The sequence below is a fragment of the Arachis ipaensis genome, chromosome B8, assembly GCF_059453495.1.
Source record: "Arachis ipaensis isolate K30076 ecotype BB chromosome B8, ASM5945349v1, whole genome shotgun sequence".
Lineage (NCBI taxonomy): Eukaryota > Viridiplantae > Streptophyta > Magnoliopsida > Fabales > Fabaceae > Arachis > Arachis ipaensis.
Window position 1 is genome coordinate 36,125,966 of NC_142443.1, and position 24,179 is coordinate 36,150,144.

Genomic DNA, 24,179 nt, shown 5'->3' on the forward strand with positions numbered 1-24,179 from the left:
GAGGCCACGTTAACCTAGTTAACGTGGACTCTAACGTGGGAGATAGGGGCACATTGGAACGTTAGTGACAAAGGTAAGTGTCACTAACGTTCTCGAAGGTTGGCAAGCTAACGTTAAGAGCCACGTTAACTAAGTTAACGTGGACTCTAACGTAAGGAAGGGGGAGGCTTCTCAACGTTATTGGGAAAGGTAAGTCCCAATAACGTGTGCGAAGGACCAAGAGGCAACGTTAGTGGCAACGTTTGTGCCACTAACGTTGAGGTTAACGTGGCTCTAACTTGGGTAAGGAACGTTAGTGAAAAAGGTGATTGTCACTAACGTTCTCGAACCCACATTTTCACTTAACGTTAACACCACTAACGTCCTGAGCTAAAGTCCCTGCCCACTTCACACTTTCTCTCTGCAAGTAAAGCTAAGCCCAATGAAGAAGATAACTGCTTCAAACTGAAGATCCAAAGGCCCATACCCAAGACTTGAAGAGCCAACTAGAAGATCAGAAGAGTAGTATATATAGGAGTAGCTTTGAATTGATTAGGGAGATTGGAAAATTGAGGGAACTACTCTCTGTATTTTACTATTCTCTTCACTTCTAGTTTTGTTTTCATAATGTATTCTCCATCTTTGCTTTCATTTTCCAGAGCTATGAACAACTAAACCCCCTTTCATTGGGTTAGGGAGCTCTGTTGTAATTTGATGGATCAATACTAGTTTTCATTATTCTTCTTCTATCTGTTCTCTTGATTTTACTTGAAAGCTTTCGATCTTCATCCAATTGGATAGTTATCTTGGAAAAGAAGCTATTCAAACTTGGATCTCTTCTGAACATTGAAAAAGGAATGAAGAGATCATGCTAGAAATGCTTTCTCTCGCTGGACCAAATTAGGTTTGGATGGATATGTGACTATAATCCTCTCAACACTTGATTTGGGAAATGCATGTGGTATAATCAGTGACCATACTTCATCTCTTCTCATGAGCAATTGACCAAGGAATTGGCTATTGATCAAGATTTGAGAGATTGAATTACAAGGAATTGTAATTCGATCACTTAAGATTGCCAAGGAGATCAGTGAATGCATTGATTGAGGAAGAGATGAAAATGACATTGATACGGAGAATGCAACATCTCCTGAGCCCAATGAACTCCCCATTTCTGATCTTACCCATTCTCTTTAATTTCTGTCATTTACTTTTATGAGCAATTATCCCATTCCCATTTACAATTCTGCAATTTACTTTCCGTCATTTACTTTCAGCTCTTTATTTCTAGCATTTACTTTTTCTGTTATTTACCTTCCCGCCATTTATTTTCTGCAAATCTCAACTCAAATCCTGATTCGCTTAACTAGAACATTCCTCTAATTAAAGTTGCTTGATCAATCAATCTCTGTGGGATTCGACCTCACTCTATTGTGAGTTTTTACTTGACGATGAATTCGGTACACTTGCCGAAGGAAATTTGTTACGAGACAAGTTTTCCGTGCATCACAAGTGCATCATCCAACTCTGGCTACAGATTTTGAACTGAAAACTGCACTAATTAACTTGATGCCCAAGTTTCATGGCTTACCTGCTCAGGAGCCCATCAAGTATCTTAGGGATTTTCAGACAGCCTGTTCTATTGTTAGGCGTCATGGTGCAAATGAAACTTCTATTCTGTTAACCTCCTTCCCATTTTCTCTTGAGGAAAAGGCGAGAGAGTGGTACTACTCCCAACCTGAAGCAACTATCACCAACTAGGATACGCTCAGGAGAGAATTCTTGGAAAAATACTTTCCAGCTGAAGTTACAGATAGATTGAGGAAAGAGATCTCCTGCATTGTTCAAGGTGAATCAGAAACTCTTTATGAGTACTGGGAGCGTTTCAAGAACCTTTTGGACGCATGCCCCCATCATATGATTGACAAGTTAGTGTTGATCAGCTACTTCACTCAAGGCATGAAGCCTCGGGATAAGACTACACTAGATGGTGCTAGTAATGGTTCTCTGAAAAAGTACAAGACCGCAAATAAAGCATGGCAACTGATCAGCGACTTAGCTAAGTCCACTAGAAATCACAGGCACAGGAACAACCACTCAAAGACTGTTGCAGAGGTTTCCTCTAGCAGTGAGACTACTGCCGTTTCACAAGCTATATGTGAAATGACCAACCTACTGAAGCAAATGCAGTTGAATCAACAACAACAACAACAACAGTCCCCCCACCACAACAAGGCCAACAGTTGGTCCCCCAAAGAGTATGTGGAATATGTGCTGACTATAGTCATTATACTGATGAGTGTCCGCAGCTCCAACAAGAGGACAACACTGTAGCAGCTACTCATAATTTCTATGACCGCCCGAATCAAGGATACAATCAGCAAGGTGGCAACTACAACCAAGGTGGGAACTATAACCAAGGGTGGCAGGACAACTCCAACCAAGGCTGGAGAGATAATTCCAACCATGGCTGGAGGGACAACTATAACAGAGGAGGCACAGACAACAATGGAAATCAGAGGTGGAATAACAACAACAGACAGTAGAACCAGAACCAACCTTACAGAGCACCTCACCTAAGGCATTCCCAAGAACCCCAGCACAACCAACAACAGGCCCCTCAGATCACTTATTCTCCTTCCTCATCAAATGACGAGATGCTTCGTTCTCTTGCACAAGGACAACAAGACATGCAGACTACACTGAACTCTACTTTAAATGGTCTGAATGCCACTTTACAAGCTCTCGCCTCCCGGATAGATTCATTACCTGCTTCCACCAACCAACCTTCAAGCTCTAGTGGAATTCCTTCTCAACCCTTACCTAACCCCAAGGGTGGCATCAATGCCATCACTTTGAGGTCCGGAACCACACTGCAAGAGAGGAACCAGGAGGAGCCAAGCTCATAAGAACACACCCCAGTTGAAGACATAGTTGAAGTGGAAGATGCTGAAGAGGAAGAGGAAGTACAAGACATGGTTGAAGAAGAAGTAGCTCAGCCAAGGAAAGGAGCACCAAAAGATGCAGAAGCAGCATGTGGCGCCATTCAAATCCCATTTTCACACATTTCAAGGAAGCCGAGGAAGCAGATGGAACTTGATCCCAAAATGGTAGAAATTTTCAAAAAGATTGAGGTAACTGTTCCCCTTTTTGATGTTATTCAACAAGTACCTAAATATGCAAAGTTTCTGAAAGATTTATGCATACATAAAGATAAAATTAATGAACGAGAAACTATTCCTATAGGTAGTTCTATATCTGCTTTAATGGGAGGTATACCTAAAAAATGTAGTGACCCAGGTCCATGTATGGTTAACTGTACCATTAGAGGTGTAATATTTTCTGACTGCATATGTGATTTAGGAGCGTGTGTTAGTATCATGCCATTGTCTATATATGATGCTTTGAGGCTCCCTCCCTTAAAAAGGTCGGCAGCTCGTTTTGTGTTAGCAGATAAAAGCATTATTACAGTGGTTGGAATTGCTGAAGATGTATTAGTGAGCATTAAGGGGCTCACATTTCCTATTGACTTCTATATCTTGGAAATGCCCCCCTAATGGCTCAGGAAGACCATCATCAATCCTGCTTAGAAGACCATTCCTGAAGACTTCAAAGTTCAAGCTGGATGCATTCTTAGGAACTTACTCCTTTGAGATAGATGGCAGAGCAGTGAGTTTCAGTCTAAATGAAGCTATGAAGCACCCTCCGGAAGATCATTCTATTTTCCAGTGCGACATCATTGATGAAACTGTAGCTGAAGCTCACCAAGAAGAAGTAGAAGAGAAGCACATGGAGCAAGGTCCAAGTGTGGGGATACCCTCTGAACATAATGAAGACACTTCGCCATTATCACTAGTTCCAGATAATCCAGAGCCTAGCTATGAGCATACATTGGAATTAAAACCTCTTCCATCCCACCTCAAGTCAGATATTATCTACCTCATCTCAGATAGTGAATGGGTCAGTCCAGTACAAGTGGTGCCCAAGAAGTCTGGAGTCACAACAGTGAAGAATGAGCATGGAGAGCTCCTGACAACTAGAGTGCAGAATTCATGGAGAGTTTGCATTGATTTTAAGAGTCTCAACCAAGCCACTCACAAGGATCACTACTCCTTGCCCTTTATTGATCAGATGCTTGATCGCTGATGAGTGGATAATTTATACCCTTTTTGGGATTGTTTTTACATAGTTTTTAGTATGTTTTAATTACTTTTTATTATATTTTTATTAGTTTTTATTCAAAAATTATATTTCTGGACTTTACTATGAGTTTGTGTATTTTTCTGTAATTTTAAGTCTTTTCTGGCTGAAATTGAGGGACCTAAACAAAAATCTAATTTAGAGGCTGAAAAAGGACTGCAGATGCTGTTGGATTCTGACCCTCCTGCACTCGAAGTAGATTTTCTGGAGCTACAAAATCCCAATTGGCACGCTCTCAATTGCGTTGGAAATTAGACATCTTGGGCTTTCCAGCAATATATAATAGTCCATACTTTGCTCAAGATTTGATGGCCCAAACTGACGTTCAAAGCCAGCCTAAAACTTTCCGGCGTAAAGAAATGGCACAATTCTTGGCGTTAAACGCCCATTTTGGCACCCAGGGTGGCGTTTAACTCCAACCTTGGGCATATGCATGTGAAAGCTTGAAAGCTCAGCCCAGACACGTACCAAGTGGGTCCCGGAAGTGGATTTCTGTACTATCTGCACTTAGTTACTCATTTTCTATAAATCTAAGTTACTAGTTTAGTAGAAAAACTACTTTTAGAGATTCATTTTGCAACTCATGGCATTTTAAACTTCATATTGTATCTTCTACGGCATGAGTCTCTAAACCCCATAGGTGGGGGTGAGGAGCTCTGCTGTGTTTCAATGGATTAATGCAATTACTACTGTTTTCTATTCAACCACGCTTGATTCTATTCTAAGATACTCACTCGTACTTCAATATGGAGAATATGATGATCCATGACACTCATCATTATCCTCAACCTATGAACACGTGCCTGACAACCATTCCCATTCTATCTGAGCTCAACGTAGTCATTGGACGACAGCTTGAGTGCGTATCTCTTGAGTTTCTAATCTACGGACTAAGTCCGGAGGTTAGAACCTTCGTGGTATAAGCTAGAACCAATTGGCAGCATTCCTGGGATCCGGAAAGTCTAAACCTTGTCTGTGGTATTCCGAGTAGGATCTGGGAAGGGATGACTGTGAAGAGCTTCAAACCTGCAAATGTTGGGCACAGTGACAGTGTGCAAAAGGACAAGGGTCCTATTCCGACGCTAGTGGGAACCGACAGATGATTAGCCGTGCAAAGATCGTACCTGGTATTTTTCATCCGAGAGGATCATACAGCTTGCCATTGAAGGAAGCCATGCGTGTTTGGAGAAGAAGACAGTAGGAAAGCAGAGATTCAGATGACAGAGCATCTCCGGAACCTCAGCCTGTTTCTCATTACTGAATCACAAGTACCATTTATTTCATGTTATTTACGTTTCATAGACAAAAATCATTTTTATCATTAATCTCCTGACTAAGATTTACAAAATAACCATAGCTTGCTTCAAGCCGACAATCTCCGTGAGATCGACCCTTACTCACGTAAGGTTTATTACTTGGACGACCCAGTGCACTTGCTGGTTAGTTGTGCGGAGTTGTGAAAAGTGTGAATCACGATTTCCCACACCAAGTTTTTGGCATCGTTGCCGGGGATTGTTCGAGTTTGGACAACTGGCGATTCATCTTGTCGCTTAGATTAGGAAGAATTTACCTTTTTGGTTGGTTTAGAGTAACTAAATTTGAGTCTTTTATTTTCTTTTAAAAATCTTTCAAAAAATTTTTATTTTTATTTATTAATTTGTGATTTGTCTTTGAGTCTTTATTATTGTTCTTGCTAAAAATTTTTTAAAATTCTTATTTTATTTTCCTAAATTTCTTTTCGAAAATTTTTAAACCAATAACTTCATAATTTAGTTTTCTGTCTGAGTTTAGTTTCATGTTTTAAGTTTGGTGTCAATTGCATGCCTTTATTTTTCTTTCAATTTTTCGAAATACATGTTCTTTGTTCTTCCTTGATCTCCTTGTTGTTCTTGTTTATTTTTCTTGTTTGATCTTTAGTTTTTCTTGTTTTGTGTCTTTCCTTGTTTTTCTTGTGCATTTTTGAATTATTAGTGTCCAAAGTATAAAAATTTTTAAGTTTGGTGTCCTTTGTGTTTTTATTTTCTTAAAAATTTTCAAAATTTGTTCTTGGTGTTCATCTTGATCTTCAAAGTGTTCTTGGTGTTCATCTTGACATTCAAAGTTTTTTTATTTGCTTTCTTTGTTTTGATCTAAAAAATTCTAAGTTTGGTGTCATTTTATTGTTTTTCTCTTTCCTCATTAAATTCAAAAATTCAATAAAATATCTTTTCCTTTATTTACTTATCATTTTCGAATTACCTAGGTTGATTTAGTCAAAATTTTTAAAATTTGGTAGTTTCTTGTTAGTTAAGTTAGAATTTCAATTTTAAAATTTATCTTTTTAAATCTTTTTCAATTGTCTTTTTTTTTTTTTTTTCAAAAATCCTTTATAAAATTTTTCAAAATCTTTTTCTTTTCTTATTCATAATTTTCGAATTACTTGTACTATTTAATTATTTTGATTGAAAAATTTTAAGTTTGGTGTTTCCTTACTAAGAAAGTTTCAATCTTCAAATTTTAAAATCATATATTTTTCAAATTTTTTCTTTTATTTGTTTATTTTTACAAGTATCTTTAATTTTAAGACATATCTTTTTCAAAATTCCCTAACCACCTTCTCTCTCTCCAATTTTTGAAAATCATATCCAAAATTTTTTCAAATCTTTTTAATTAATTAGCCATTTTAGTATTCGAATTTTTATTATTTATTTTAATCTATTTTATTTTATTTTCTTTTAGTTTTCGAAAACTTATTTTTTTTGTTTCCAATTATTTTATTTTATTTTTTTTCTTTTAAATTCGGTTATCCTTAATTAAATAAAATAAAAACAAAAATATTTTATTTTCTCCATCATGGACCTAAGTGGAAATGAACAGTCCAGAAGGACTCTGGGGTCATATGCTAACCCCACTAATGCTTCCTATGGGAGTAGTATATGTATACCTCCCATCAGAGCAAGCAGTTTTGAGCTAAATCCTCAGCTCATTATCATGGTGCAGCGAAATTGTCAGTATTCCGGTCTTCCACAAGAAGAACCTATTGAGTTTCTGGCACAGTTCTTACAAATTGCTGACACAGTATGTGATAAGGACGTGGATCAAGATGTCTACAGATTATTACTATTTTCATTTGCTGTAAAAGATCAAGCTAAGAGGTGGTTAAACAACCAACCCACAGCAAGCATAAGAACATGGAAACAGTTATCAGACAAATTTCGGAATCAATATTTTCCTCCAAAAAGGATGACACAGCTAAGACTGGACATCCAAGGCTTTAAACAAGAGGATAATGAGTCCCTTTATAATGCCTGGGAGAGGTACAGAGGGATGCTAAGGAAATGCCCCTCTGAAATATTTTCATAATGGGTGCTGTTAGACATCTTTTACTATGGTCTTACAGAAAAGGCCAAAATGTCTCTAGACCACTCAGTTGGTGGATCTATACATATGAGAAAGACAATTGAAGAGGCTCAAGAGCTCATTGATACAGTATTCAATGAAGGAAGAAGCTAATGCAATATCCAATGAACTTAGTCCTCAAGAACAACTTGCTGAACTCAATCAGCAATTGCTTAGTATAACAAAACAGTTAGCAGAATTTAAAGAGATGCTACAAGAAACCAAAAATGCTAATGAGAATATGGAAAAACACTTAAATCAGACAAGACAGCAGCTATCTAAACAGATAACAGAAGAATGCCAAACTGTTCAATTAAGGAGTGGGAAGAAATTAAATATCTCAATTCAAAGCAACAGGAAGCCAAGAAAGAAACAACTAACAAAAAATGACCAAGCCACTGCTCAAAATCCCTCTGAGGATAGTAAGAGCCCAAAGAGGAATGATTCTTTTTGAAATAAAGATTCCTTTTGCAGAGGCACTTGAGCAAATACCCTCTTATGCTAAGTTCATGAAAGAGATCTTAAGTCTAAGAAGGATTGGAGAGAAACTGAAAAAGTTTTCCTCACTGAAGAATGCCAAACTTAGAATTTTTAGATCAAAACAAAGAAAACAAACAGGAAAACTTTGAATATCAAGATGAACACTGAGAGCAGTCTTTTGAAAAATTTTTAAGAAAACAGAAACACAAAGGACACCAAACTTAAAAATTTTTATACTCTAAGCACTAATAATTCGAAAAAAAAATGAAAGAAAAATAAACTTATGCAACTGACACCAAACATAAAATATGAAACTAAACTCAAACAGAAGACTAAATTATGAAGTTATTGGTTTTGAAAATTTTCGAAAATAATTTAGAAAAATAAAATAAGGATTTTAAAATTTTAACCAAAAACAATAATAGAAGAATCTAAACCAAAAAGAAAAATTTTTCCTAATCTAAGCAACAAAATAAACCGTCAGTTGTCCAAACTCGAACAATCTCCGGCAACGGCGCCAAAAACTTGGTGCACGAAATCATAATCACACTTTTGCCATTCCGCACAACTAACTAGCAAGTGCACTGGGTCGTCCAAGTAATACCTTACGTGAGTAAGGGTCGATCCCACGGAGATTGTCGGCTTGAAGCAAGCTATGGTTATCTTGTAACTCTTAGTCAGGATATCAATAATAATTCTCAGTTTTAATTGGAATGAGTAAAAGAACTTGGATTAAATAATACTTGTTATGCAGTAATGGAGAACAGGTTGAGGTTTTGGAGATGCTCTGTCTTCTGAATCTCTGCTTTCCTACTGTCTTCTTCTTCACGCACGCAAGGCTCCTTCCATGACAAGCTGTATGTTGGTGGATCACCGTTGTCAATGGCTACCATCCGTCCTCTCAGTGAAAATGGTCCAGCTACGGGTTTCGTAGGGCTAATCATCTGTCGGTTCTCACTAGTGTTGGAATAAGATCCATTCATCCTTTTGCACACTGTCACTGCGTCCAACATTTGTGAGTTTGAAGCTCGTCACAGTCATCCCTTCCCGCATCCTACTCGGAATACCACAAACAAGGTTTAGACTTTTCAGATCTCAAGAATGCTGCCAATTGATTCTAGCTTATACTACGAAGACTCTGATCTCACATATTTGAATGCTCTGTTGTCAGGAGAGGCAATCAAACTCGTGAACCAGGAACCAAAGAGATACACACTCAATCTAAGGTAGAACAGAAGTGGTTGTCAGGCACGCATTCATGGGTTGAGAATGGTGATGAGTGTCACAGATCATCACATTCATCATGTTGAAGTGCGAGTGAATATCTTAGAATAGAAACAAGCGTGATTGAATGAAAAACAGTAGTAATTGCATTAATCCATCGAAACACAGCAGAGCTCCTCACCCCCAACCATGGAGTTTAGAGACTCATGCCGTAGAAGATACAAAATTCAGATGTAAAAAAAATGTCATGATCTCAAAATGAATCTCTAAAAGTAGTTTTTATACTCAACTAGTAACCTAGGTTTACAGAAAATGAGTACGCTAAGATAGATAGTGCAGAAATCCACTTCTGGGGCCCACTTGGTGTGTGTTTGGGCTGAACACTGAAGCTTTCACGTGCATATGCTATTCCTGGCATTGAACTCCAGCTTTTGTGCCAGTTTGGGCGTTTAACTCCAACTTTTACGCCAGTTCTGGCGTTTAACGCCAGAAAAGGGTAAAGAGCTGGCGTTTAAACGCCAATTTGCGCTACCAAATATCGGGTCAAGTATGCACTATTATATATTGCTGGAAAGCCCAAGATCTCTACTTTCCAACGTAATTGAGAGCGCATCAATTGGATTTCTGTAGCTCCAGAAAATCTATTTCGAGTACAGGGAGGTCAGAATCCAACAGCATCTGTAGTCCTTTCTCAGCCTCTGTATCAGATTTTTGCTCAGGTCCCTCAATTTCAGCCAGAAAATACCTAAAATTACAGAAAAATACACAAACTCATAGTAAAGTCCAAAAATGTGATTTTTACATAAAAACTAATAAAAATATAATAAAAAGTAACTAAAACATACTAAAAACTACATGAAAATATCACCAAAAAGCGTATAAAATACCCGCTCATCACAACACCAAACTTAAACTATTGCTTGTCCTCAAGAAACTAGACAAATAAAATAGGATAAAAAAGGATCAAGTTGCAATAGAATCCCAGTGTTTTAAGTGAAGCTCAAATTCTAATCAGATGAGCGGGGCTAGTAGCTTTTTGCTTCTGAACAGTTTTGGCATCTCACTTTATCCTTTGAAGTTTAGAATGATTGGCATCTCACTTTAATATGTTGATTCTTGAACACAGCTACTTTATGAGTCTTGGCTGTGACCCTAAGCATCTTGTTTTCCAGTAATACTACAGGATACATAAATGCCACAGACACATAACTAGGTGAACCTTTTCAGATTGTGACTCAGCTTTGCTAAAGTCCCCAGTTAGAGGTGTCCAAAGTTCTTAAGCACACTCTTTTGCTTTAGATCACGACTTTAACCACTCAGTCTCAAGCTTTTCACTTGGACCTGCATGCCACAAGCACATGGTTAGGGACAGCTTGATTCAGCCGCTTAAGCCAGGATTTTATGCCTTTAGGCCCTCCTATCCATTAATGCTCAAAGCCTTGGATCCTTTTTACCCTTGCCTTTTGGTTTAAAGGGTTATTGGCTTTTTCTACTTGCTTTTTCTTTTTCTTTTATTTTTTTTGCCATTTTTTTTCGCAAGCTTTGTCTTCACTGCTTTTTCTTTCTTCAAGAATCAATTTCATGATTTTTCAGATTATCAATAACATTTCTCTTTTTTCATCATTCTTTCAAGAGCTAACAATTTTAACATTCATAAACTTCACTATAAAAAATATGCATTGTTCAAGCATTCATTCAGAAAACAAAAAGTATTGCCACCACAAATAAATAATTTTGAATTCTTCTCTTAAAAACTCGAAATAATTGCACCTTTACTCAAAGAATCTACTATTTTATTCATGTTTAATAATGAAGAGAAAAATAAATTATAGCTTACTTGGAGATAAAAATAAAATTAAAAATAATGACCCTAATTACTAATATTCATATAATTCTTAAGATAGGTTTCTAATAATAAAAGTTATCACAGAGTTAAGATTAGGACTCAACAACATTTATTTTGGAAGATGGATACTCCTTCAATCTGTGGGGTGTCTGGTCCCTCAAGGGAGAGCCTCTGGCGCTTCAGCTCCTGTAGCTCACGCCCTTGCTTTTCTTGCTCCTTAAGCAGTTTGCAGAGCATGCTATTTTGATTTTGCTGTTCTTCCTTAAGTTGATCCATAGCTTCTTGCATCTTGGTGGCAGATGCTTCTAGGCGGGTCCAGTAGTCAATTTGAGGGATTTTTGGGAGGAACTTCTGCGCCCTCCTTTTGATGGAGTTATCTTGCACTTGTTGTCCTTTCATTGACTTCTTGGTGATTGGGTGCTCGATTGGGATGAACTCATATACTCCCATCTTCACCCCAGCATCTTTACATAGCAGAGAGATTAAGCTTGGGTAAGCCAATTTGGCTTCAGAAGAGTTCTTATTTGCAATTGTGTAGATCTCACAAGAAATCAGATGATGAATCTCCACTTCGTTTCCCAGCATAATGTAATGAATCATCACTGCTCTTTTGACAGTGACTCAGAGCGGTTGCTAGTGGGTAGTATAGAATGCCCAATGAAGTCCAACCAGCCCCTAGCGACTGGTTTGAGATATCCTCTCTTGAGTTGGTTTGGGACACCTTTTGAGTTGGTTATCCACTTGGCTCCAGGGAGGCATATGTCCTCTAGAACTTGGTCCAACTATTTATCTACTCTCACTATTCTCTTATTAAAGGATTCTGGATCATCTTGCAGTTGAAGCAGCTTGAAGACCTCTCTTATTTTGTCAAGGTGGAAGTAAATAATCCTCCCTCCGACCATAGTTCAAAAGGTATGGAAGGCAGTTCCAGTCATTCTCTGCTTATCTGTCAGCCACAGATTTGAGTAGAATTCCTGAATCATGTTTCTTCCCACCTTTGTCTCAGGATTAGCTAGAATTTCCCAGCCTCTGTTTCGAATTTGCTCTTGGATCTCCGGATATTCCTCTTCTTTCAGATTGAATTTAACTTCCGGAATCACTGACCTCAGCCCCATTATTTTGTGGTAATGGTCTGCATGTTCTTTGGTTAAGAACCTCTCTTGATTCCAAAGTGGCTTTGGAGTATTCTCTTTCTTGCCTCTTGAAGTGATTTGTTTTCCCTTAGGAGCCATGATCTTAATGAGTCTTAGCTCAGTGATCACGAAAAAACACACCAAACTTAGAAGTTTGCTTGTTCTCAACCAAAAGAAAGGAAAGGAGAGGAATAGGAGGAAAGTCAAATTCGAGTTGTGGAGGAGAGGGGGTGGCCGAACGTGTATTTAAAAGTGGAGGGGTGGGGTTTCGAAAATTTTGAAAAAGATATGATAGAAAGATGTGATTGGTAAAAAAAAATGAAGCATGATATGAAAAAGATGAGATTTTAAAATTCAAAAGATATGAAAAAGATATAAAGAAGTTAAATCTAAAAATTTGTTGATGTATCTAAGAATTAAAAGAAGATATGATGAGTTAGAAAAGATTTGGAAAGGAATTGAAAAGATAAATGAGTTTTTTGAAAAAGATTTGGAAAGGATTTGAAAGAAATTTGAAAAGGGATTTAGAAGATTATTGAATTTTTGAAGATTGAGTGTGAGTGATGAAAATTTGTAACATGTTTATGTAGAAAATTATGAATTAAAACATGAAAGTTTGAAAAAAATTTTGAAGTGGAAACGAAATCTCCTCCCCCTGCCTTTTCTAGCGTTAAACGCCCAGAATGATATCCATTCTGGCGTTTAACGCCCATATGTTGGCCATTGTGGGCGTTTAACGCCCAGCCAGGTACCCTGGCTGGCGTTAAACGCCCAGCCAGGTACCCTGGCTGGCGTTAAACGCCAGAAATCTTTTATCACTGGGCATTTTTCTAAACGCCCAGAATGGTATCTTTACTGGCGTTTAATGCCCAAAATACCCCTTATTGGCATTTTTGTGCTAGTGAGCTCCTTTTCTCTGCTTTATGCTCTGAATCCTTCTGTAACTCTGTGAACTCCTGCAATTGATAATTAACCTTGAAGATAATTTATATCAAACTCCTATAATTATTATTTAAATAACAAATAAACTTTTGCTAATGGCTGGGTTGCCTCCCAGCAAGCGCTTCTTTATTGTCTTTAGCTGGACTTTACTGAGCTTTAATATAGTCTCAGTTTTGAGCATTCTTGCTCAACATTGCTTTCAAGATAATGCTTTACTATCTATCCATTAACAATGAACTTTTTGTCAGAATCAATATCCTCAAGCTCTACATATCCATATAGTGACACACTTGTAATAACATATGATCCCCTCCACCGGGATTTTAATTTCCCAGAGAATAATCTGAGCCTAGAGTTAAACAGCAGAACCTTCTGTCCTGGCTCAAAGACTCTAGATGACAGTTTCTTGTCATACCACCTTTTTGCTTTCTCCTTGTAAATTTTTGCATTTTCGAAAGCATTGAGTCTGAATTCCTCTACCTCATTCAACTGGAGTAATCTTTTCTCTCTAGCTAACTTGGCATCAAGGTTTAGGAATCTAGTTGCCTAGTAAGCCTTGTGTTCCAGTTCCACTGGCAGGTGACAGGCTTTTCCATACACAAGCTGGTATGGAGAGGTCCCTATAGGAGTTTTGAATGCAGTTCTGTATGCCCATAGAGCATCATCCAAACTCCTTGCCCAATCCTTTCTACGGGTACTCACAGTCCGTTCTAGGATTTGTTTTAGTTCTCTATTTGAGACTTCAGCCTGCCCATTTGTCTGTGGATGATATGGAGTTGTCACTTTGTGGTTAATTCCATATCGGATCAGAGTAGAGTCAAGCTGTTTATTGCAGAAATGAGTTCCTCCATCACTAATTAGTATTTTGGGAACACTAAATCTGCTGAAGATATGCTGCTGGAGGAACTTCAGTACTATTCTAGTATCATTAGTGGGTGTTGCAATTGCCTCTACCCACTTGGATACATAGTCTACTGCCACCAGAATGTAAGTGTTTGAGTAGGATGTTGGGAAAGGCCCCATGAAGTCAATACCCCATACATCAAACAACTCAATCTCTAAGATCCCTTGTTGATGCATGGCATAACCGTGAGGCAGGTTACCAGCTCTCTGGCAACTGTCACAGTTACACACAAACTCTCGGGAATCTCTATAGGGAGTAGGCCAGTAGAAGCCACATTGGAGGACCTTAGTGGCTGTTCGCTCACCTCCAAAATGTCCTCCATATTGTGATCCATGGCAGTGCCATAGGATCTTCTGCACCTCTTCTCTAGGTACACATCTACAGATTACTCCGTCTACACATCTCTTAAATAGATATGGCTCATCCCACAAGTAGTGCTTTGCATCAAAAATTAATTTTTTCATTTGCTGCTTGCTGTACTCCTTGGGTATGAATCTCACAGCTTTATCGTTTGCAATGTCTGCAAACCATGGTACTTCCTGAATGGCAAAGAGTTGCTCATCCGAAAAGGTCTCAGAGATCTCAGTAGGAGAGAGGGATGCCCCTGCTACTGGTTCTCTGTCCCTTTTCTGTCTCTTATTTCTATATCAAACTCCTGTAGAAGAAACACCCATCTTATGAGCCTGGATTTTGAATCCTGCTTTGTGAGTAGATATTTGAGAGCAGCATGGTCAGTGTACACAATCACTTTTGATCCTACTAGATAGGATCTAAACTTGTCAATGGCATAAACCACTGCAAGCAGCTCTTTTTCTGTAGTTGTGTAATTCTTCTGTGCGTCATTTAAAACACGACTGGCATAGTAAATAACGTGCAGAAGCTTATTATGCCTCTGTCCCAATACTTTACCAATGGCATCACACATTAATTTGAATGGTAATGTCCAGTCCGGTGCAGAAATGACAGGTGCTATGACCAACTTAGCTTTCAGAGTTTCAAACGCCTGCAGACACTCTGTGTCAAAGACAAATGGTGTGTCAGCAGCTAGCAGATTGCTTAGAGGTTTTGCAATTTTTGAAAAATCTTTTATAAACCTCCTGTAGAATCCTGCATATCCCAGAAAGCTTCTGATTGCCTTAACATTAGTGGGTGGTGGTAATTTTTTAATTACCTCTACCTTAGCTTGATCCACCTCTATTCCTTTGTTCGAAATTTTATGCCCAAGGACAATTTCTTTAGTCACCATAAAGTGACATTTTTCCCAGTTTAAAACCAGGTTAGTCTCTTGGCACCTTTTCAAAACAAGTGCTAGATGATCAAGACAGGAGCTGAATGAGTCTCCAAATACTGAGAAGTCATCCATGAAGACTTCCAGAAATTTTTCCACCATATTAGAGAAAATAAAGAGCATGCATCTCTAAAAAGTTGTAGGTGCATTGCTGTTCCGAGGGTTACCTGAAACTGTAGGTCGATCTCGGACGAGATCTTCTGTGCTGGTCGGCGATGACGTGTCCGGCTTGTGGGCAGTGGCCGGAGCTGTCGTGTCCGACTTGTTGAACTGGCGATGCTGCTGATCCTTTGTCACTGGAGGGTGGTGGTACCTGCAAGAGACTCCGATGCTTAAGTTAGCATGGGTATTAAACATGTTTTTAGCAGAATCAAAGTATGAGTTATACCTGGGTGCTCCAGTGTATTTATAATGGTGTAGAGTGACCTTCTTAAATAAGATAAGTTAGTTATCTTATCTTATCTTATCTTATCTTTGAGTGAGGTCATCTTATCTTCAAGGGAACCACCCTTATCTCTATAGGCTTGGGCTGCCTTTGGATCTGGATTGTATTCCTTGAGTTGGGCCCTTTTCGGGCTTTCCTGTCGATTTGACCGAGCTCTTTGGGAAGAGGTTAGATAGTCTGACCTGAAGAGGTCGGTCGCTTCGTCGCTAATCATCCCAGGTTGGATAGCTTGACCCAGGGTATGAACAGTGCCCCTGCTCGAGCTCGGTCTTTCTTTCGGAGATCGAGTCTTAGTTTTAAGACTTCGATCCTTCTCTGGTGAAGCCGAACTCGAGCATTTTGTCGATTTTATCTTTGTAGAGTTCTTTTTTGAATGCGGAATGTTTTTTCTTTCGTTTCCTCTGAAAGCACGCGCTTTTGTATTAGTGTCCTAGCCTTGGGAATGTGCGAGGGTTTAATTCCCTCATTAATGCATTTTTAATGCTCTATTTCTCTTGGCTCTTTTATTTTGAATTTTGCATTCAAGAAACGGTTTTCTCTTTTCTGTAACTTGCCCTCTTTTCTCTCTATTTTTTCTGTTTCGCCTCGTTTTTCTCTGCGACGCTTTGTTTTGGTACTTTGTTGGTGCTTCGCTTGTGAGACGATTCCCACAACTTCCTTGCTCCGGCTTTCAGCTTTCTTTGGAGCTTTCTTCCTTTCTCCAGGTTTGGTTTCTACTTTCTGCTTTTTTACCTCTTTCGTTGTTTTGCCTTTGGTTTTTTTATAAAGCTTTGATTTTTCGTTTGAAATGCCTGCTGGAAAGTCTGAACCTTTTTGCGTCGTTATGCTCAATTTATTGTTGTGATGCATGTTTCTGGCATTTCTTCTGATGATAGAGGTTTTGTTTATTTTCATGTTTGCTTATTGTTTCTGACTGTCGCCTTCGTGTTTTGGAATTTTGGGTCGATGAACTGTTTGATAATCTTTTGAAAAAGACTGCGCCTTTTGTAGCTTTCTTTACTGATAAACGTTCTTTCTTATATTTGCTTTGTCTTTCTCTTCGTGTTATTGTTTGTCTGGAAAGGGGGTTTTTTCTTCGTCGAGGGTTTCGTCAAGATGTTAGCCTTGTAGATTTTCCTGAGTCCTTACTCTGTCACTGCCTCCAAAGGATGCCCCTGGACCTTGTCTTGGGGTTTTCCTTTTACTTGTTTGTATGCTTGAGTCATGTTCTGCTATGAGTTGATTTTGACTTTGTCCGAGATGTTTGGGTTAGTAATCTATTTTCTTCTTTCTTGTTGTAGGACTAGTTGACCTCATGTCTTCTCGCAAGAACATTGTTGAGACATCTTCCCAAGTCCATGAGGGCATGGCTGATTGGGTGGATTCGATGGTTCTTTTGTGTGTTTCTTTGGTTGATTCTGAGTTTTGTCAGCAGCTTAGGCAATTTCATAGGGTTTGTAGTAGTGGTAGTGAGGAAAAGAACTATGAGCTTGTACCTCCTGATTCTGAGGAAATGGTTTGTTTTTCTACCCGAATTGTTGGAGAGCGCCCCTTTTTCTATGCGTACGACTTCTTTTTTAGTCAAATGAATATTACTCTTCCTTTTACCCCTTTTGAGACCAACCTATTGTGATCTCGTAATGTAGCTCCATCCCAGCTTCACCCCAACTCCTGGGGTTTTATCAAAATCTTTCCATTGTTGTGTCATGAGTTTGGTATCCCTACTTCACAATCCCTTTTCTTTTATCTCTTTGTTTTGACAAAACCTGGGGTGGTTAAGAAGAAAGCCGCTTGGGTTTCTTTTCGAGCTTTCCGGGGAAAAAAGGCTTTCTCCATGTTTGATGAATCTTTCCGTGACTTCAAGAATTACTTTTTTAGGGTCCGAGCTGTTGAAGGAGCTCGGCCCTTTTTTCTGTATGAAAATGATGAGCCCACCTTTCCTTTGGAATGGCAAAAGAGTGTAATGGTGTCTAAATATACGTGGGAGATGTTAGATGAGGCTGAGCAAGCTTTTGTGTCTGTGCTGGAAGAAAACTGGGGGCAGCCTCCCCATCTCGACACCAAGAAATTTTTAGCCAACCCCTCTCTCCTCCGAACTGAGCTGGGTAGTGGTTAATTTTTGGTTTTGATTGTTTTGTCGATTGTATCTCTTGTAACCTCTTTTCTAATTCATAACTTGGTTTCCCGCTTGTTGTGTTTTGTTTGCAGAGATGATTAAGAATAATGAATCCATGAAGGCCTTTAAGAGGGCCAGAAAGGCTTCTGTAGCTCAAAACGTCTCGGCTAAGGTGGCCGGTGAGGGATCATCTCAGGTTTAGTCGAAGCCGGTCATACTGAGCTCGCCGGGGGTAAGGAAGATAATCCCTACTCCCCGGGTTCGTTTGGCTGATCCTCCTCAAGTTTTTGTTGCTACTTCTGGTGCTCCTCCAAACAAAAAACAAAAAACAACTGAGATTTTCAACCTTGATGCCCCTGACTTTAACGCGGTTGAGTTTGTCAATCCACAGATTGGTCCTTATGGTACCATTCCTACCGACGATGTCTCTCTCCTTTGCCACTTGAATTTTATTACTCGAAGTAGCGTCAAGATGGTGCATATGGGAGCTGCCCTGTACCAAACTGTCCAAGACCTCCCTCTTCATGCTACCAAAGCTTTAATGGAGGAGGCTAAGCAAGAGTTCGACCGTATGAAGGGTTTGAAGGAGGAGCTCCAGGTGAAAGTGACCAAGCTGGAGAAGGAGTTGGAGACCGAAAAGGCTAGTTCTGTTTCCTTGGCGGCTTCTGTGAGGTTGGCTGAAGATACCGCGTTGAGGCACAAGGATAGCTACATTACGGCCTACAGGGAAGTGATGCGTCTCAGGGAGGAGTTGGAGTCCGCCCGGGTTGATTATGCCGAGCTCCAGGGTCACCTTGTAGGCAGCATAAATGCTGCTTATGAGAACCTGAAGGAGCAAGTTCGAGTTCTTGCTCCCGAGGTCAATCTTACTCTCTTCAGCCTGGAAAATGTTGTACAGGATGGTAAGATTGTCCCTGCGACGATGATGTTGAACCTCCCTCTGTTCTTGCTGCCAAAGCCTCTGTGGTGCCGACTTCTTCGACTCCTTCAGCTGAGGCTGGTCATCCTATGTCAGATCCTGACTGCCAAATCTTGAATCGGGATGATGGGACTGTAGATGCTGTGCCCATTTAGACTCGCCCTCCTTCACCTCGTGCTGCCGAGAAGCCTTCGAATCTTCCCTGATTATGTGAATGTTTTGTGTAGATAGCCCGGTTTGTGGGCTTTTTGAACTCTTTATATTTTGTAAATGGTGGTTCTGACTTTTTCTACATTCCTAGTTGCTTATTTAGCAACTTTATTTTGAAAAACAAAGAAATTTCCAAGCTCTTGGGGCTAGTTTTGGTAGCCTCTTGAGTTTGTTATTATAACTTTGTGTTTTTCGTAATATATCTGTCTGCACTCAACTTGGTACCTTTTTAGGTTTTGGGAGTGTCAGAATTTTTGTTGCCTGACCCCTTTGGACTGGCTTGGTTCCTTTGCGCTTTTGCCTGATGTTATTTCTAGTAATTCGCTTTGTCTGGACCTTGTTTAGGTCCTTATTAGGAATTTCTTTGCATACCGCCAAGGTTTTCGAGAGGCCGATTTCATCATGTCGGCTTGGTCTGAGTTGTTGTTAGGAACCCTTCTTTTTTAGGAATTTTTATCCTTTTAAGTCGGATAATTTGTGGATCTTGGCTTGGTGCCTCATTAAAAAACCTTTTCAGGAAAAAGAGTGCATCTTATGCAGAGATCCTTTACCATCCCTAACTATAGTACCTTCTTAGGTTGCAGGCGTGCCACGACCTAGGAAGCTCTCGTCCATCGAGTTTGGACAGTCTGTAGTAGCCCTTCCCAAGTAATTCTATGACTCGGTAGGGTCCTTTCCAGTTTGCTGCCAGCTTTCCTTTTCCAGCTTGAGTTGTTCCAATATCATTTCCGATTAGGATGAGGTCATTTTTAGCGAAACTCCGTGGCACTACCTTTTGATTATATCTGGAAGCCATTCGACGCTTTAGTGCTTCTTCCCTGATCCGAGCTCTTTCTTGAATTTCAGGAAGTAGATCGAGTTCTTCCCTTTGAAGCTGGGAGTTGGCTTCTTCATTATAGTGGATCACTCTAGGCGATCCTTCTTCGATCTCTACTGGGATCATTGCCTCCGTTCCGTATGCTAATCAGAAGGGTGATTCCTTTGTGGTGGAATGCGGTGTTGTTCGATATGCCCATAGGACTTGTGGGAGCTCCTCAGCCCAGGCTCCCTTTGCGTCCTGTAATCTTCGTTTCAGTCCAGCCAATATGACCTTGTTGGCAGCCTCGGCTTGTCCATTGGCTTGGGGATGTTCTACGGAAGTGAACTGGTGTTTTATGTTCAAGTCGGCCACTAACTTTCTGAAGCCTGCATCTGTGAATTGTGTGCCATTGTCTGTGGTGATGGAGTATGGAACCCCGAACCTTGTGACAATGTTCCTATATAGGAATTTTTGACTTCTTTGAGCAGTGGCGTTGGCTAGGGGTTCTGCCACGATCCACTTTGTGAAATAGTCTACTCCTACTATGAGGAATTTAACTTGCCCCGATTCCTGAGGGAAGGGTCCTAGAAGGTCGAGTCCCCATTTTGCGAATGGCCACGGTGAGGTCACGCTGATGAGCTCCTCTGGGGCGGCGATGTGAAAGTTGGCATGTTTTTGACAGGGTGGACATGTTTTTACAAACTCTGTGGCCTCCTTTTGTAGGGTTGGCCAATAAAATCCTGCCCAGAGTACTTTTTTGGTAAGTGCTTGCGCTCCGAGATGGTTACCACAAATGCCTGTGTATTTCTTCTAGAACTTTCCTAGTATTGGAAGTTGGCACACATTTTAACAATGGTATTGAAACCCCTCTTTTGTATAGAGTATTATTTATGATAGTGTAGTGTTGTACCTCCCGTTTTAACCTCTTTGCCTCCTTTTCATCTGTGGGGAGTGTTTCTATTTTGAGGTATTTAATTATGGGGGTCATCCATCCTTGATCCTGACCTGTTATGGTTAGGATTTTTTTTCTTCCGAGATTGACGGAGAATGCAGCATTTCTTGGATGAGGCTTCTATTGTTGCCCCCCCCCATTTTGTGCTGGCTAGTTTTGAGAGTGCGTCAGCTCGGGCATTCTGTTCTCGGGATATGTGACGAACTTCATATTCTCCTAGATGTCCGAGCTGTTCCCTGGTTTTGTCCAAATATTTCTTCATGGTGGGATCTCTGGCTTGGTATCTCCCTGTTATTTGTGAAGTGACTACTTGCGAATCACTGAAGATGATAAGCTTTTGAGCTCCAACCTCTCTAGCCAGCTTCAAACTAGCTAGTAGTGCCTCATATTCTGCTTAGTTATTTGAGGCAGGGAACCCGAATTTGAGGGAGAGTTCAATTTGAGTTCCTTGATCGCTTTCGATTATCACACCTACGCCACTTCCCATTTTATTTGAGGAACCATCCCCGTAGAGACTCCATTCTGTGGGGGTTCCGAGGTGTCCATAAATTTTGCGATGAAGTCGACCAGGTATTGTGACTTAATGGCTGTCCGAGCTTCGTATTGAAGATCAAATTCAGACAACTCGACTGCCCATTGCAAAATCCTGCCTGCTAGGTCTGTTTTCTGTAAAATCCCTTTTATAGGCTGGTTAGTCCGAACCCTAATGATGTGGGCTTGGAAGTATTGACGAAGTCGTCGAGATGTTAGTATGAGGGCGTATGCAAATTTTTCTATTTTTTGGTAGTTCAGCTCGGATCCTTGTAATGCTTTACTGATGAAGTATATGGGTTGTTGCCCACTGTCGTCTTCTCGAACTAGTGCTGAGGCTACTGCCTGACTTCCTACTGCGAGGTACAATGTGAGTGGTTCTCCTTCCCGTGGCCAAGTTAGGATAGGTGGTTGTCCCAAGAATCTTTTGAAATCTTGGAAGGCTTGCTCGCACTCTTTTGTCCATTCGAACTTTTTTCCTTTCCTTAGAGTAGCGTAGAAGGGGAGAGATCTTATTGCCGATCCGGCTAGAAATCTGGAAAATGCTGCCAACCTCCTGTTGAGTTGTTGTACCTCTTTGACAGAAGTCAGGCTCTTCATGTCGAGTATGGCCCGGCATTTATCCGGATTTGCCTCTATTCCTCTTTGTGTGAGCATAAAACCCAAGAATTTGCCAGCTTCTACTACGAAGGTGCATTTTGCAAGATTGAGTCGCATGCCATGCTTTCTTATAGTGTCGAACACCTGGGTCAGGTCGGACAATAGCGTCTCCTCACTTTGTGTCTTTATTAACATGTCGTCCACATAGACTTCCATGGTTTTTCCATTGTGATCGGTAAAGATCTTGTTCATTAATCTCTGATAAGTAGCTCCCGCGTTTTTGAGACCAAAAGGCATGACAATGTAGCAGTAGTTTGCTTTTGGGGTTAAGAATGAAGTTTTTTCTTGGTCGAGTAAATACATTGGGATTTGGTTGTATCCCGAGTATACGTCCATAAACGAGAGGTATTTATATCGGGAGGAGGCATCTACCAGAGCGTCGATACTTGGGAGTGGATAAGGATCTTTTGGGCAGGCTTTGTTGAGATCGGTGTAATCGGTGCACATTCGCCACTTCCCATTTGATTTTTTCACCAAGACGACGTTAGTTAGCCATAGTGGATACTTGACTTCTCTTATGAATCCTGCTTCTAGTAGAGCTTGTACCTGCTCTTCCACAGCTTGGGATCGTTCCGGCCCGAGCTTCCTTCGCCTTTGTTATACTGGCCGAGATCCTGGGTAGACCGCCAACTTGTGGCACATTAATTTGGGGTCTATACCCGGCATGTCTGCAGCCTTCCATGCAAAGAGGTCGACATTATCTCGTAAGAACTGTACGATTGATTCTTTTATGTCTCTCTTTAGGTTCGTACCAATATTGGTTGTTTTGTCTGGGATATCTCTGATCTGGACTTTTTCTATTTCACCTTTGGGTTGTGGGCGGAGCTCTTCCCGCCTCTAAACTTTACCGAGTTCGATTGTGTGGAATTCTTCTCTTCTGCCTCTGAGATTTAGACTTTCGTTGTAACAGCGGCGCGCCATCTTCTGCTCTGCTTTTATTGTAGCTATCCCCTCTGTAGTTGGAAATTTCATGTACAGGTGTGGAGTCGAGACTATTGTGCCGAGTTGATTCAATGTTGTCCGACCTATTAGGGCGTTGTAGGCAGAACTTACGTCGACCACGATGTAGTCTATTTTGAGTGTTCTTGACTATTTTCCCTTCCCGAAGGTTGTATGTAATGAGATGTATCCAAGTGGTTGCACTGGGGTGTCTCCCAGTCCGAACAGGCTGTTCGGATATGCTCTAAGTTCTTTTTCTTCTAAGCCGAGCTTGTCGAAGGTAGTTTTGAACAAGATGTCGGTGGAGCTCCCTTGGTCTATTAGTGTGCGGTGGAGATTTGTGTTTGCCAGTATAATGGTGATGACCATGGGATCGTCATGTCCTGAGATGACACCGGATGCGTCTTCTTTGGTGAAGGTAATTGCAGGGATGTCGAGTGCTTCCTCCTTCCCCTCGACATGATATACTTCTTTGAGATATCTTTTGCGAGATGATTTGGAGATTCCTCCTCTTGCAAACCCTCTGTGTATCATATGGACATGTCTTTCTGGCGTACGAGGTGATCGTTCGGTTCGTCCGACATCCTCGTTCCTTCTTCTTTTTCTTTGCTCGTCGTCCCGGGTGGCCAGATACCGATCTAGTTTTCCCTCTCTTACTAATTTTTCTATGACATTTTTTAAGTCAAAACATTCGTTGGTGGAATGCCCACGGACTCGATGGTATTCACAATATTCGGTCCGATTTCTTCTTCCTTTTTTGCCTTTGAGTAGTCGAGCTGGGGGTATTTTTTCTGTGTGGCAGACTTCTTTGTAGACGTCCACAAGGGACACCCGAAAAGGGGTGTAATTGTGGTATTTTTTATTTTTTCCCCATGTCGATCTTCCTTCTTTTTGGACTCTTTATCCTTGTCCCGGGGGGGGATAGGTGAATCCGGATTTTGAGGTCTCTCCTAGTCGAGAATTTTCCTCCATGTTGATGTATTTCTCCGCTCGTTCTTGCACTTTGTTCAGAGATGTGGGGTATTTTTTTGATATAGATTGGCTAAAAGGTCCCTCTCGTAGGCCATTGATGAGGCCCATGATGGAGGCCTCTGTTGGTAGGCTTTGTATGTCTAGGCATGTCTTGTTGAAACTTTCCATGTAGTTGCGAAGACTTTCCCAATCTCCTTGCTTGATTCCTAATAGACTGGGGGCGTGCTTAGCCTTATCCTTTTGGATGGAGAATCTGGCCGGGAACTTCTTGGCTAAGTCGTCG

The 24,179-nt window shown here is 40.4% G+C and overlaps 1 non-coding gene across 1 annotated transcript; it reads right to left on the reverse strand.

Annotated features, from left to right (window-relative positions):
• Positions 1-1,794: 1,794 nt before the first annotated feature.
• On the reverse strand, positions 1,795-1,901 carry LOC148547694 (small nucleolar RNA R71). The gene has a single exon (XR_015897947.1). It is a non-coding gene; the product is annotated as a small nucleolar RNA R71 (small nucleolar RNA).
• Between the last annotated feature and the right edge of the window lie 22,278 nt (positions 1,902-24,179).